This window comes from Amphiprion ocellaris, chromosome 3 (assembly GCF_022539595.1).
Source record: "Amphiprion ocellaris isolate individual 3 ecotype Okinawa chromosome 3, ASM2253959v1, whole genome shotgun sequence".
Lineage (NCBI taxonomy): Eukaryota > Metazoa > Chordata > Actinopteri > Pomacentridae > Amphiprion > Amphiprion ocellaris.
In genome coordinates, this window is record NC_072768.1 from 4,658,980 (window position 1) to 4,672,918 (window position 13,939).

Genomic DNA, 13,939 nt, shown 5'->3' on the forward strand with positions numbered 1-13,939 from the left:
GAGTGCTTTAAATTTATTCTAAATCCAATCACTTATTATGTATTTAAAACTTACACCCTTCAGGTAAAATCATCTGACAACATAATTTCTCTTCTTTTGTCTTCATTCTGCTGATGTTGTGTGTTTTGTTCACATTAAAGCAGCAACTTTTCCTTTTTTAAATTTAAAATATGGTGCACATTCCCAGTTCAGAATATCCAAAATACTCTGGTGATGCCGTCTTTGGTTGGGAAGGATTATAGGTGTTGTCAGTAAAAATTTTAAGGAAAGCGGTATGCTGTGGCAAGTGTTGTGTTTATTTGATAATTCAACAGTCAGTCTGAGAATGAGTTAAGGTACTGGGAGTATTTAAGCAAGGACACACTAGTTTACATCTAAAAATAACAGCAGGGGAAATCTATCTATCAGGACATGCTGCACAGATTATAAATAGGAGATAAACTCCCAAACTTTGGGCATTTATATGGCGAGTATCCTTACATATTTTCCCAGAAATATGGCATTTATACACTATAAGAGGTGCAGAGGTGTCAAAGACAAAAAGCTGTCTGGGCCAAACACTACACAGAACCTCCAAACATTATATTGTTTACTATTATGATATTATTGTCATTTCCTTAAAATATTTTCAACCACTAATTCAACACCATGCTCCTGGAGACAAAGGACAGGCCAAACAGGAGTACGTTCTACTTCTGAGTTTAAAATCACTGCGCACCTTTCACTACTGAAGTCTAATCAAAGTCAGCTCAGCTCAGTCAGCAGTGAGGCGGTGAGGTCAGAGGTCACGACCCAATCACTCAGCATGGGAATTAAGGAATGAATAATCTTATGTAACCTTAGAGACTGGTCTGGACAGTACCTGCTACGCTGATAATAAACAAACCTTAAAATCATAATCGTGCCCCTTTGACACTGAACAAGATTTAAAACTTGGACTGAGTAGCTCCACTAAGTAAGTATCTGGTTGGGGGAGTTTGAGTTATATTCTGTAGTAGGGATTAAACGGATAAAATGTGCATTAATCATTAAAAGAATAGGTCCATGCCACTCACAAATCACAAATACAGTGAAGTCTACCTCCACGAGCGTAAATCTCAGCATTTCTGAGGATATTTCGTTAAAAGAAACGCCTAAACGAAGACCTCCTGTTGCAACTTTACATATTTCTGTATTTCTCTCTGTTGGTAATCATGCACAAGTGTGATTTTGAAGAGCAGGCGTGGTGGGGATTTCTCAAAGACTCTTGGGTTACATTAACAGGGAGTGTGAGAAGCAGGAGGTGGTGGCGAGGTCAGAGGTCACGATGCCCTGACAAACAAATGAGCCACCCAGCGAGGGAGTCAACAAGAGATGCTTTCCCCTGCGGCCCTGCAAGCCATAGCAACATCAGCTGCTGGCAAACATGTGTGCGACAAATGTGCCATCCGAGCCAATGACAGGGTCTCAATCATCACCATATGGGCTGCCACACAAACATGACACACAAACACAGCAGAGACGGTGGGAGAGGCTGCATGGGGTGAGGAGAAACAGAAGGGGGAGGAGGAGGAGGAGGCAGCAGACACAATAAAAGATAACAAGGCAGCTGTTGATAAGATATATTAAGAACTGTTCATATGGGAAATGAAGATATATAGAAAAAAGCTTCCTGAAACTGCTGCTCCGATTACAATACAAACTCGCACAGCAGAGCAGGCTGCTGCAGGAGGGTTAAGTGTTATGAGGACTCCCTGTTGGGAAAATCATGGGAGAGATGCTGCTGTTAGCTAGGCTGCAATCAAGCAGGTTTTACTGTGGGCTCTATTGTTGCCCTTTGGGGCTTAATGACCAGAAAGCAGTCTCATGATGGCCTCCTTCTGCTATTCTATCCCCCTAAAATCCCATTTTATACAAACTGTCCTGCCTGAGAGACCAGATGAAGCCAAACTGGAAGTTCACACACACTGGCCTGCTTTCTTCCTCTCTCTTCTGGGTTCCTTCACAGGAATTTTTATATAATTTTCCATGTCGCCCCATGATTCCTTTTCAGAGCCACATTGTATAGCACCAACAATGTTTTTAATCTGTCCTTTTAATTTTCCACACTTTAATTTCATAATTTTATTTGCCTACAGCCTTCTGCCTGGGCTCCATCTCGTGTTCTTTTTGTAGTTTTCTCTCTCTCCGTTTCTCTCCCCCTCGCCAGCTCTGGAAAGTACATTCGCACAGTTCAACAGTGACACAAGGACCGTCTCCTTCATGGCAGACCATGCTTGTGTTTTTTCAATTAAGGCGGGCTCCTGTACACTATTCATTTGGGAAACCATCATTCTCATGGCCCAGCAGAAACTAATGGAAAGTCGCTTAGGTTAGTTTCTTTCTTTTTTTTCTGGGAGAGGTATCGGAAAGACCCATTCCCTAGAAGCATGTGAAACTAGCGGGGATGGAGAATAAAACCGTAGGAATACTGTCTATGAGGATACAGGAGGTGTTGATAGGAGGTGAAGGCCTCCCCGAGGGGTATCAGGGTGCAAGAACTTGTGGGGTGAATGGGATCAGGAAGGAGGTGGGTGAAAGAATACAGATGGATGGATTTCTGAGGGAATGTGGATGAAAGTAAGTGAGTCGCAGGCCGGATCTGAATTGCCCAGCGGGGAGGAGGACAGATCCACTGAAATCACTTCAAAGCCTGGTGTCACTGGGCTGCAGATGAGCACAGACTGCCTCCTGTCCTTTCTATTTACAGAGATGAGCCTCAGTGGCCTGCTGAATCCATCTACCTTTAACTGCAATCAACAGTGCAGATAAACAGGTAAATCTCTGCACGTGCTCACATCACACTGAGGTGCAGTAACACTAAACTGTACCCCATTTAACAGCTCATTTAAAATTACCGTATGGTGGTATATGACATTAACACAAGCCCAGACCGACAATAAACACAGTGGTGTTTAAAAAAGAACAATAATCACTTCAACTTCTGAAGTTTTCACATAATAATGGAAGTCAAAATGTCTCATCCCCTTTCTTGCCTGAAGCCATTTATCACAAACACATAAATTATACTCATGTGTGCTCCGATAAGCAAAAATACTGCCTTCCTACCGCTGCACACACTGTATGTGGACACACATGCAGATGTACACATGCATGTTAAAAGTGGGAGTGACTTAACCTGGACAGCCCCCATCACCCCCCCACCTACCTCCCCCCCACCACAACAATCACACCACAGACAGACAGACAGTATAGGAGAGCGCACACACACACACACACACACACACACACACACACACACACACACACACACACACACACACACACACACACACACACACACACACACACACACACACACACACACACACACACACACACACACACACACACAGAGAGAGAGATAGAAAGTCTTACCTCAAGAGTGACGCCGTGGAGCCGATGGAGGGGAAAGCCTCATGATTGTAGCGAGTCTCTGTCTCTCTCAGTCTTTGGTCTCTTTGTATCTCTGGGCTGCGGCAGGCGAGAGCTGAGGCAGCCTGAGTGCAGAGTGGGGCAGCGCTCAGCTCACTTTACAGGCTGTGGAGCTGCACAGACCCCAGGCCTGTCCGCTCACACTCTGCCTTCTGAAGGATGAAAAGAGAAGACTTCATTACCAGCTGCAGACCACGCCTCCACCCCTTCCAGTCTCCCTCCTCCCGAGCCCTCTCGCCCTCCCCTCCTTCTCCTTCGCTACCTCCCCGCTTCCCTTCCACACTCCCAGCCAGTAGCACGCTCCAGGGCCTGTCCCAGCCAAGAAAAGGAGGAGGAGGTGGAGGGGGGGGGGCAGACTGCCAAAAAAAACCTCCCATCCCATCGCCTGCCAGTGCTGTGCAGTGCACAGACAGAGAGGGACAGAGAGCGATGAGGAAGGGAGATGGACAAGCAGAGAGAGATGGCATATAGTGAAGGGTTTGGATCCACAAACTGCGATTCTGAAGTTTTAACACTACTTATGCTCCCTCAACTTGACAGCTCTGCTTGTGAATCGCCTAAAAATGCAAAAGGGAAGAGTGAAGTGTGTGTGAGGTGGAGGGTGAGGGTGTTAAATGAGCACAACAAAGAAGGAAAACAGGAGAAAGAGAACTATATTTGGACTAAGTAGAGGCTGTGAGGCAGTAGGGCTTTACTTGAGAGAAGAGGGAAAAGACACAGAGGGAAGGATGGAGACAGACAGGCAGGCAGACGGAAAGAAAAACACAGACACTGAGAGAGAGAGACGTAAAATGGGTGATCAGTTTGACAGTTTAGGGGAGAAAAGTAAGAAGAAAAGAGGCATATTTAAACAGGGGTTGTTGAAGGTTCTAATTAAGACTTACTGTAAGAAAGATCACATCAAAAGACTGTCGCTCAAGAAGGAGTATGTGTTGGGTTCTGGGGGTGGGGGCGATGTCTGTCTGTGTGTTAGTGTGTCTATAAACCTGACTCTGAGTCTCACCAGCCCTTTGCAAGCTGCTTCCCTCGCCAACACCCAGAGCAAGGATGACCGTTTTTGTCCATCTTCTGTGTCTTTTCTGCCTTTTTCTTCCCATGCCAAAGTGAACTCTCTCCTCATCAGACGGGGGGAAAATAGGCCTAAAAGCATGAGCTGTTTACTGTCTGTAATTATGAGGGGCTGGGTACAGTCAGCACAGGCGAGCTCTGCACCCTGCCCCCAGTGCCACCACACACAAACCTAGCTCTACCAAGTGTGCCAGTTTCAACTAGGGCAGAAAAGAGGGGGGCGTAAAGGAAGAGAAAAGAAGACGAAGCAAGCGAATTAAGATTGAAGTTTCAAGCCAACTTGCAATGAAGAAAAACGTGTTGGCAGAAGAGAAATCCAGAGAAAAAATACAGCGCAGTATATTCTAAACAACACCAGGTTTACTGGAGGTCAAACTCTACTGTAGGTCTTCCATGCAAAATAACAAAAAAATAAACTTTAAAGCAGTTTAAACCAAAAAATCCGAGGGTGCTCTTTTGCTGGTAAATGCTGTAGATCAAGCACCAGTTCATAGCATGACAGCTAAACCTGAACCGTGCTCAAAATTATAAAGAGACACCACCACAGCGCATCACTACATCCACCAAGCGCTGCCAGTTCTGTATATGGTTTAGGGTTTGATGTACTTCCACTGAAAAAAAAAAACAAAAAACAGCTAACTTTAAATAAAATTACACATGTCTGGGATACAGTGGTAGTTTTTTCATCGCTCAGCAGGAAAAAGCAAAAAGAACAGCTGGAACAAACACTAATACTGTAATAGAAAATGTCATGAAGAAGCCAAAAGTCTTAAGATCACGGAGAAGAACAAAGAGCCCAAATGTCTGCATGATGTAACGAAAAGGAAGCATTTCTTTTAGGCAGCACATGATGAGGTAAGCAGGGATTATACAGATCTCTGGCGATCTCCCACTCTAACATTAACACCTACACAGACCCTCACTGTGGCATAATAGTGTCAAATTTACACAGGTCCACAAAACAGTACTTAAGGTTATGGGCTGCCTTCATTGTAGGTTGTGAAAGCCCAGAACTGGGGTTGGGGTTTGAGACAGTTGGAGTGGGTTGGTGGAGGGATGACAGAAAAAGGAGACAAACTCATTTCAGTGTATTTTATTGCTAAGAAACAGTAATCCTCCAAAGACTAGAAACACGGACAGCCCTTCTGTGGTGTTTTATGTCTTTAATCAGGGGCTTTAGAGACAGAGAAAAAAAACTAATCCAACATCTGAAAGCTGTTGTTTGTTTACTGTCAAATATATATTCAAGTATTGTCATTACCACACTGATAGTAAATGAATAAAAATAGCACAAAGTGGTCATATAATGAGGAAAATTAGAAGCCTAATGACAGGCTGTCAGTCACGTTTTGCAGTAAAATGGATGTGATTGCACTTTAGGATCCAAATGTGGGATTTAGGATTGTAGTGGAATTTACTGAAAGGACTCAATATCCTGTGTAGCCACTAGGGGCTGAACTGAGCTGTAATGTACATACAGTCCATTTACAGACAGTATAAGAGCCAAAGTTTGGCATTAACACTTTCACACAGCGTCTCTCTCTCACCCTCCTCCATGCCTCTGTTTTTAAAACACAAACTTCTGCGCCTCTTCATTTGACAAGTTACTGTAAACTGTAATTCCTCCCACATTCATATTAACCACTCAGTTAATCTAGTGCAGCCCAGACACAATGCAACAACTCATTAGAGAGATTAAAAATGACAGATATGAACTAAACTCATTCCAAAGACACAAACAAACACATGATTGCCTGTGTGATGAGGATTCCATGTGCTGCTTGGCGCTAAAGTCTGTTCGCAAAAGCTCAAGATGAGAGTTTTCAGTCTGGAAAAATGCATTTGAAAGCACTGATTATGTCATACCTACAAAAAAGGCAACACTAAATAACAGGTTAAGGGGATCTATGAGTGAAAATCTAAAATTTACTGTCTGTTTTAAACAACTACCAACCATTACACAAAGTAGAATTTAGGAAGAACAACACTAAAAACAGGCAGCTCTTGTGATTGGCTTTCAAAAGTCAGGCACATTTGGCAAAAGACCAAGCTAGGATTGGCAAAAGGAAGTACTGGATTACAGCAGAGAACAAAAGCCTGACTCCTCAATAAAAATGTTTGCAGTAATATCACATTTGCATGCAAATGACCTTAAATTGATAAATAGAGCAAGAACATCCAATAGGATTTAAAGCTTATGTCATGCATCAGAGATCTGCCTTTGGATGGCAACTGCAATATTACATTTCAGGATTCAATTTTAGGATGTTGTGAAATTGAAATTTCACGCTTGATAGCCTAAATTGAAAGCAGCGTCAATTTCACGCGGAAAGAGAGGGGACTTTCTCTGTTCTTTACACAGTGAACCTTTGTGAGATGTATCAGTGTAAAGGGAACCTAAGACCGACTTGTCAGCATTTCCAGGATGAATATGGAGATTGTTTCAACCTCGTCCAGGAGGCGTCTGCATATCAGAACACCAATTGCTTGTGTTTTACTAAACAAGTATTCTTAGTTCATACAGGGCATTCATTTTATGCTTTACTCTCACACACATATCGTCACTCTGCCAACCGTCCAAGGTGTCTAAATGGTCCTTCTCTCTCGCTGTGCCACCGAAAATACTATATAAAATACCACTTTTAAACTTATAAAGTGTTTTAATGGCCTTGGAGATTTCTAACGTCCCCTCGGGGAGCAACACCTGGGTCAAAAAACTAATTAAACTGTGACCTTTTGGAGGTAATGTGCATGCAGACATTTATTAACCTACTGTACAGTTACTGAATATATTTCCCTGAAACTAAATATAGCTTGGGAGAAACAAGCTTGCATTCACCTTGGCTAAATTTACATTGTAGCTTCTCTTTTATGGCTCTCTGAAAGAAAAACGATGAATTGGTTCAACTTTGGTAAGATGACAGCTGAGTCACGCTTTGCACTTTGGCTGTGTGCCAATATCACTGGTGACAAGCACAATTCATGTGTGGCTACCAGTAATGTTAGCTGCTATGTAAGAAATCAAGCCTCTAGTTGTGTTTCAGATTATAGTTAGAGCAGTTTGACATGCACAGAGCTTGTCAGCAAAGTACAATAAGAGCAGTATGCTTTCGAGTTGTAAAATGATATCTGTGACCTGATTTTGTCACAGATGCAGAAAGAATTTACAGTTCCAGGGTTAATCCAGGTCATGCTGGTGACACACCCAGAACCCCAATGAAAGGCCTCCCCGTTGCCACCAGCACCGACGCTCCTGTAACTGTCAATTAAGAGCACTGAGTGTAGGCACTGACTGCATGTGGTTGAACATATTCCATGACTCATTGACTGTTACACACCTGAAACGTCCAATAGAAACACTTCCATTAAGACTCAAAAGCAGGAATAAACAGTATTTTACAAACTGAAGGACTATTGTTGAGTGTACTGTGGGTTTATGTACTGAGACAAGAGAAGGTAGCAGAAAAAAATGAGACTGTGGGTTTCAGCTCACACAGGTGAGGGTGGCTAACCATAAGGTCTGACACATCCATTCACTCCTTCTGTCTGTGCGGCTATGGGGTTCCTGGAGCTGCCGGGCTGAAGCTCTGGGAATTTCACACCTACAGTGGCCATGACCAGGGACGGGTAGAGCCCATCACACCCTGGTGTGCCATTTCTGACCCAGAGAGCCCAGTGGCCACGATCGCATGCTCTCCCCCAGGGCAAACACGGGGCACCCCAGTCAGTGTAGACTTAGCAGCTGGGCGATGTGTACTCGCCCCGCCATGTGGACCAGGAGTGATGATGTTCCCAGGGAGACGATGTCTGGGGGTTTGGGCAGATGGGGTGGGTTTGGGGCATTGTAGGTGAAAGAGGGAGAGCTGAAGAAAGTGGGAAAAGTTAAGTTCCTCGTGTGCTTGACGGAGCAAAAGGCAGACTTAGTCTTTAGTTCTTGTCCTAGAAACTTTGCTTCCCAAAAATTTAAATTGCACCAAGGCAATTTTTTTCCATGACAAGAACTTGGATGTTTCTGCAAATCAGATTAGGTTCTGTGACATTTTTGAAATTCTTGCATTGTATTTACCCCATTGCAACTATGTGTGCATAGTTAAAGTTAGGGAAAGATTAGAGCTTCGATAATTACATCATGGTTTGAATAAGGTTAGTGCTAGAGAACTAAAACACTTGGTTAAGGTTGGTTATGTAAGATATGCACTGATTCACTTCTCTATTTCCTCATACCTCATACCCATCATCAAGTACCAGTTTACAACAGTACTCTCTCTTATGCCAAATGTATAATCTGTACACCTAAATCCTTGCAATGTATTAGGGTACTTTTTATTTAAAGTATTACAAAAGCAGATATTGCTGTAGCTATAAAAACTGAATCAGCTCCCCACTGGGACAGTATTGCCACTGCTTGAACATTCCAATGGATATTTTTGATACAACCACTAAAACACTGGCGGAAGGTTAATAAAAGATCATAATAACATTAAATAAAACCATGAGAATTACCTGCAGGCCTGTGAGCAGAAAAGACTAATGCAGTACATAAATGCTTTCAAAAAGAACCATGAATTAAAGTAATTATTCCTGAATAGAAATTATTGTGTGCGTTAATATGAGTGTTGGTCGCACTTTGCACGCAGTACAATTTTGTGCTATGCTTAATTTTAGATTATTTCAATATAATGTTTTCTTTATCCATAACCATCAGAGAAAGGTGTTTTTAAGCAAGGAAACATACAAAAACACACTTCATTTTCTAATCATGTTCACACAGTGAAAACAAGATAATTGCTATCCTGCACCCTGCTAGACAGGATAAACTGTGGCTAATTGAAGGGTAACTCTTTCAAAATGCCATTTATGTCTGCAACAAAATGATAAAGTGATTCAGTTAAATGCTAAAAGGTCTATCAGCATTTCATCTTTCAGTTCCGGTGTCTTTATTTTGTTGGATTGAAGTGTCTGGAATGAAATAGAGCAGGGTGGATAGAGCTCTCATTGACCTGTAGCAGAGCCACAGCACTGCAAACACTGAGATGCCTGACCCTCATCTGCACAAATGGGCCTTTCAATCCTTCCCCTCACTTTTGTCCCATCAATACCTTACTCTTCAGGGGAGACCAAAGCCACCAACTCCAACCTTCCCTTTGCCCCCTCCGAACACACAGAGGAGTGAATGGTGTCTACTGTACCTTGCGCCGCTCCCCTCTCTGTGGGGTAGAACACATTTTGACAGGCCTGTATTTATGGCCGACTGGAGTCGTGTTGGACTGATTCATGAAAAGGACCAAAATCATCTCGCTGGATGTTCATTTATATTGAGTGTTGGTCAGCTGTGTGGGTCTGCTTGTGTGGCCTGTGTAGAGAGAATGAGGCTTGTGTGACTGTGTGGGAGTGAGAGATTAAGATAAGTCTCCTAATGAGGAACAAAGTGTATTTGTTTTTCGTTGTTTATTATCTGTCTGTGTCTATATGCATGATTACGCTGGGTTTTCTCTGTTGAGGCTGTGCTTCTGTCCAGAAACCTGCAGCCCCGTTGAAAAGGGATTTTGTATGTGCCACCATAAGCCACTATGTGGTTGAGGTAAAGAATGAAACAACACACATGCGTGTGAAATAAGTTGTTATTTGCTGTAATTATTCATGTTTTCATTCTTTTTCATAATGGCTATGAAAAGATATTGTCCCTCTAATGCCAATCTACTGAAACAGATACAAAATTAGACTTTTTACGGACAAATTAACTAATATGAGAAGTTATTTAATCAAGCGTGTTCTATGAACATATGCTCAATTGGGTTTGGAAGTGTTGTTTGTGAACTGACCCTTATGCAGAGTTAAGCTTCTGGGAAACCAGAGTTGAAATATTGAATATGAATTTCTGCAGAAAACAACTCAAACTGCAGCTGCTGAATAAGTCATCCCCTTATCTGTTGGAATATTGCTGACCACAACACAACCCCGAACGACACAGCTATTCCAGAGAATTTACAGATAAGACTTATCATAAGAACAACAAAATAATCCTCTTACCAAAGAAATACTTATTCAATCAAAAAACACACTTCAAAGTCAAGGTCAAATCACAATTGAGCTAAATGATTAATATATACGTTATTAAGAACGCATATTTGAAAGAAAGACTTGCTGCACATATCACCATCATCAGGAATCCTTCAGGGTTCACTGTCTCAGTGGGTGTGTGGTAACAATGGAAGCTGGGGTGAGCTAAGGCACAGTTCTCTGGTCCTTCTCCACATAAACCTTTAATATGAGGCCTCCTCAGCACCAGTTGGCCATCTAAAGGCACTGTACCCTGTAATTGACCTTAAAAATACTTTCCGTGGAGGTCGGCAGCCATGTCATTGGCCTTCAGCCCAAGCAGCGGCCGCATCTCCCCAGCCCAGAGGAGCCTGGGAAGGCCTTGCAGGGTATATTTAGTGGCCCTGTCCTTTGAGGGGAGCAGGAGATGCAGATAATGCCAGTCTGTGTATAAAACCACTCTGCCGCCCACGAGTGGGCCTCTCACAGGCACACTTCCCTCTCCCACGGGGATGTGTTTCCTGAGGCCAGAGGTCAGCACTATGCAAGCCAGGTGAGTGTACAAACACAGGAGACAGGCACAGAACAGACAGAAGAAGAAGTCGCTGTACAGTAGCTGGGATTTGTCATTCTGGGGAACCAATATGAGAAAATGCTGCCTCTCTGAGTTGATATGTAATGGGAAATATGATGTAATATAGTCTGAGAAGCTGACATGTAAAACCGCGATGACTTATGTTATTAATGGTCAGTATGTGTCTCCCTTTTTGTCAACATGAGTAAAACACAGCTGATAAATTCCCTCCAAGCCACATCTGCAGTGATTTAATTGGTACTGTAAATAAATCAATGCTTACACTACACCCACATCTCCTACAGTTTGGCTGAGATTATCTGGAGCTGCTCTGGTTCAGCTCAGCTCAGATTTGGTTCCACAGAACTGCACAATCAAACTACTGTTCCTTCTATCACTCCTCCTGTCTGTATTGCATTGTTTAAGACATGCTGCTCATGTGCAGCACTTGAAGAGTATTCAGCAGGGATGTTCCAATCATGTTCTCCTGAACCAGCATATAAACTAGTCAAGGCATTTCCTTCTCTTCCATATTGGCTACATAATGCATATCTAATTCTGTAGTTAATCGTAACCATGTCTCCTATATACTGTGAAAAATGCTTGTTTGGACTGGAGCCAATTCCTACACATATACTGGCTTTGCTACCATCAGAGCAATTTTTTTCAGGTGCACAATGTTATTTAAGTGTTGCGGTTGGCTGAAACTGTATTTGAACTTAATTATTTTGACAATTCTGTCCAAATCCTGTCCAAATCTTCCTGCTTCAGCAGATCTACAGTGACACTTCTGTCTCCATAGATATACAAAACATATGGACATGATGCAAGATACTATATGCTTGTGAAACCACTGCAGGAAAGCTTTAATGCAGGCTATCATGTCATATTAAAACAACTATTCAGCTGTCGGCCTGATGGAAATTGCTTTACTTAATGTTCGCTTTTGGCTCTGTGTACATGATGCAGCTGTTTAGAAAAATATGAACATTAGATCAGTCATTGCATGCGCATATACTCAATATAAAGAGACTCAGATTGGGATCATGAGCATACAATATGGATTACAATTTGCTATATCCATTCCAGTATTCCCTCTTTAATGAGCTGTCATCCTCCCTTTTTAATTCAGATTTAATTAAATTTAATTAGGACAAACAAACTAATATTACTCACACAATTTGTTTCCTTTATATTACTTTAATCACTGATTAGGTACATCAGTTCCTAATCAGTTCCAGATGTTTTCAACATGTCATTTTCTAGTATTTATTTGGTTTTTCATAGCTATGAGATGTACAGTGTGTTCTGTTTGGCACGTGTTAATTGTGTTTGTTCAGTTGTAACTAAAGCATTAAGGCACTTGAACACGTTCGCTGGCTGTCACTCACACCTACCGTAACATTCCTGCTGGTTTCTGTTAGAGACTGTTGTCAGAGGCATCTACAAGGTAATTTATGATTTATTTCATGAAAGATCATCGCTGGAGATAAATCATGCATTCAGCTGTCTTGTAAAGTTTTTTAACATGAAAACTGCACTTGATGCAAGAACAAAAACAGTCCGATTTTCCTCATCTGTTGACCCCTTCTGTCTGGCAACAAAAAGAGCCTCTCTGCATCTCCGAAGGCAAGCGCTGTTACACAGGTGAGGACAGTAGAGTGATGCAACAAAGCCTTTCATCTGATCTGAGCACATCAATTCAGCACCTATTCATAATCATAAAACTATTCCAGTAAAAGCAGATGGAGCTACGAGCAATCAGAGCAACAAGTACCGCTTGACTCTGTGCCATTGGCCATTGACGTGATGTAATAGTCATACATCCATCACTTAACTATCACCTCCCTGAGGGTCATCTCCATCTCACTGTACAGAGCAGTGAATTTTTTTATGTGTCAGCTCTGCTCAGTTATGGGTGAGGGAGAGCAGATGGGCTTGTGTTCATTCGTAGCACGTGGAATCACACCTTTAAATTCCTCCAAGTTGCAGTGAGAGAGGCAGATCACAAGAGCCTGCCTCTGGTCCTAACCAGTGGAAACCACAAGCTTTGGCAAGCTTCAGCATCACCCTTAGCCAGCTCCATTATATAGATTTCATGGCCTCCAGCAGCACGTATGAGGATCTCATGCACTAGTTTGATTGTGTCCTTAAATCATCCATGAAACTGAAAAGAAATCCTCAACATTTTACAATAACAGATCACCCCTTATTACCTTCACTTTCTTGTTTAGTGGGTCTCTTAACAATATACATGCACAAAGCCGCAAAGATATCAGGAAATAGGACAAAGAAAGAGAGAGAAAAAGAGTCTAGAGACTTCTGGATTCTCCTCCACAGACGCTGCCCCTGAGTATAAAATCCTAGCCCAACAATAACAAAGAAGCACTTTTGATCCGCTGTATAAAAGTACAGCTACAGAGCTCGACAGACCAGGGGTTCATGTGCTCGCTGTGGTCACGGTGACAGATCTGCCGACCACTCCTTGCCCATCTGGGCTGCCGGTGGCGCTCTGCCTACTCTCTGAGGACAGTGAGTTCAGACCAGTAATTTAGTTCAGATGAGGTAAAGCAATATTTCCAGATTAATACGAGCCATATTCCTTTAGAACTGTCCTTTCTTTCTTCTTCTCCTTCCTGCATTTTTTTTCATCTTACATGTCCAAAAACGTCTGGCGGAGGATGAAAGGAAGAAGTAGAAGAGAGGAAAAGAAAGAGCAAGCAAGGGAGGATGAACAAGTTTTATGCATTGTGAGGCAGACACACGGATAGCTAGTTGTAGGATGACAGTAGTATTTCTTGCACT

The 13,939-nt window shown here is 42.5% G+C and overlaps 1 protein-coding gene across 2 annotated transcripts in view; it reads right to left on the bottom strand.

Annotated features, from left to right (window-relative positions):
• Positions 1–13,939, bottom strand: part of LOC111563249 (zinc finger protein 469) — a 205,270-nt gene that overhangs the window by 37,505 nt on the left and 153,826 nt on the right. For both annotated transcript variants that reach the window (XM_023262241.3, XM_035944401.2), the window contains one exon: positions 3,397–3,605. The gene's annotated coding sequence lies outside the window, so the exon portion shown is untranslated. The remainder of the gene's footprint in view (positions 1–3,396; positions 3,606–13,939) is intronic.